This window comes from Dipteris shenzhenensis, chromosome 20, assembly GCF_047967505.1.
Source record: "Dipteris shenzhenensis isolate YYH24624 ecotype China chromosome 20, Dip_SZ_1.0, whole genome shotgun sequence".
In the NCBI taxonomy this organism is placed as follows: domain Eukaryota; kingdom Viridiplantae; phylum Streptophyta; class Polypodiopsida; order Gleicheniales; family Dipteridaceae; genus Dipteris; species Dipteris shenzhenensis.
The window spans coordinates 50,606,771-50,609,687 of NC_141615.1; positions in this window are offsets into that span (position 1 = coordinate 50,606,771).

Here is a 2,917-nt window from a genome sequence, read left to right on the forward strand (position 1 = left end):
CCTGTCCGCTCCCCCTCAGCCTAGTTTGTCCTAGCCCGTGCTGCAGTGATGCCTTTCAAGATCCAAACTTCAAGGCCCTACCCACCGTACGGGTGGGTGCAATTTTGTTTTCATCCTTGTTACATAATGTGTTTCCTTAGCAACAAGGTGATAGCCCTCGTTAGCATTCCAGCTTTGACTAATGGGTTCAAAGCGGAGCACTGAGCTTCAAGGCAAGAGGCAAAGTGAGCCCTCGATACATGGAGGCTAGCATTGTGTGGTGGATAACCAACCTTCATGCCCCTTAATACACTTGTGTGCCTCCCTCAAGGGTTGCCAACATTCTTGGAAGTTCTTTGGGGTTATCCTTCACTCAAGCATATTCTCCAACCCTCTGGATCACGCTCAACCAACTCATCTTCTGATGATTCAGCAAGTACTTCCATTCAATTTTGGCAAGCAACCTCTTGGCAGTTCTCATCTATCTTTGGGGAGCTCTTCTCTCGCTCCTTCTAGGTATGAGCCACAGTGCTTCTTATTTAGGGCCTTCTTTATCTTCTTCCTCCTTTAGTTTCTATTGAGGATGACCTCTCCACCCACGTGGACCTCAACCAAGGAGGGTTAGTAGACCTCTAGTAAAGGGGAGTTACATTAGGAAGTAGTGGATAATTTTGTAACTGTAGGGACAATTATAATTGTCCCTAATAGCCAGTAGTAGTGGCCTTATCCACCACATCATTTTTGGAAGTAGGTCTATTTTTGACCGTTACCCGACTATTGGATGTTATTATAATCGGATCATCATCTCCTACATCAGGGTTGTTGTTTCCATTTATTGAAATACAAAGTATTTGCAACATTTCTACTCTACAAATAGTTGTCTCAGTTCTTTGTACGTTTTGTACTATCTTTTCCTTTTTCCGACATTATTTGGATTTAAGTCCAACCCTAGCATTTCCATTTCCAGGAGTGGATATGTGTAGGTGTTTTTCAGTATTTTGGAGACACCACTAATAGTTTCCATCTTTCTCAGTGGGCTGTGCATATTTTTTGCTTTCTTTGGTGATTCACCTTTTGGTGGCAACTCCTGTTCACTAGAGGGGCTAGGCCCTGATTTGTTGTATCTTATCCCTTGGTACCATGGATTTACGGTAGAGGACATGGACTCGTTGACCCACCATGTTCCCCGCTTTTTGGTGATGCTCACTTCTTGAGGCTTTTGAGGGAGTATAGTGTTGACAGTTCATGCTCAACATCATGTGATCATGTGTGCATAGTTTCTTGACGCTTTTGAGGGAGTATAATGTTGAGAGTTCACGCTCAACATCATGTGATCATGTGTGCATAGCACCATCACATGATCATATGTGCATAGCACTAACCTTATAGAGTGCTATAAAGGAAGGGTTAGATCCCCTGACCCTAACCCTAAAAGGGTTTGTATATATTCTATTTTTTAAACTAAATCTAGTGTACAGTTAGTCATTTATGGTGTGCTCTCTAGTTGTGCCCTCTCTCCTCATCTCCACTCTTCTCCTCTCCCCTCTTCATATTTTGTCATGGTATCAAAGCTCCCTTGCCTTCCGTGGAGGCATTGCGATCCATGTGAGAGAGATTGAGAGATTGTGAGATTGAGAGTTCTCGAGTGTTCTTGTGAGAGTTCACTTCCATAGAGAATTTCCGTTCATTGGAAAGATTTCTGTCATTTGAGAGAGAGTTCATTTGAGTGTTTCTTGAGTTGTGAGAGAGATCTAGATTGATTCTTCTTGTGAAAGAATTGGTGTAACTTAAGAGTGATAGAGATTTCTCCTTAGAGAGAGAGATAGTTCATATTTTGTTGTGGTTGAGATCAGCCTTGTAGCCAAGTATCTGCTCTACAACAATGCCAAGCAAAGCATTTAGCTTGTACTTTAGTGCCTCTATGCTCTATAGCTATGGCATCCTTTGTTCTACCGATGAACGAATGCGCGCAGCACTAGCCATCAACCAGCCCGTTTGCATGCAGCAGCTCAGATGCTGCACCTCTAGATGACCGAGACAACAGCAGCTTTCTAAGGCTCCATGGCTTTGATGCCCAACGACCAGCCCTCCTTCAATGGGTCTTCCAATGACCTCCTAGACGGGTCTTCCCAACGTAGCGATCTAGTGCCACACAGCCAAAGCCTATGCACGGGCCTCCTCCCAATGAAGCAACATCTCCCTGTAGCAACCGGCTCCTTGTAGCCCATAGCTCCCGAAAGGCCTCTACTTTAGTAAGGCATTGCGCAAGGCTGCAGAAGGTCGTGCCCACGGCCTAGCTCCCACAACCAACTCCTTCATCAACCAGCCACCCAAATGAATGGGCAATGAGCTTCAAACTAGTTGTCGACCCTGCATCAAAGCTCCTAGCTCTTGAAAGCTCCTCCGCAATGGTGACGGCATCAACATCTCCGATGGAATCTCTTTGATTCTGTCAAAATCTTCACAAGATTTCAGCCTCCCTATCTTTGACACGTGGTAGATAAGGGGCTACCCTTATCCCCTGATTGACCACACATTTGGTTAGAAGTTTGGCACGTGGTAGCATCATCTCATTTGACACCTCAGCAATTGCCACATCAGTAGTCCCATGAGGCTACCATGTCAGCACCCTTATCTTATCTACCATGTCATCTAGCCACGTCATTTGCCACATCATCAACTACCACATCATATGTGCCACATGGCACACTGGACCTTTGCAGGCACACACAGTGCTCCACAGTCACTTCATGTAACCACCCTTGCCACCTCAGCACAGGGCTTCATAGGAACACCTCTTGCTAGGCACAGTGCCACATCATCACTGCATGTGACTCATAGTGACACATCATCATTGAGCACATTTGCACTCCTTTTGCCCCTCCACCTAGATCAAGTCGTATCTCTTCATCCAGGAAGAATTTGAGGGCGCTCTAAG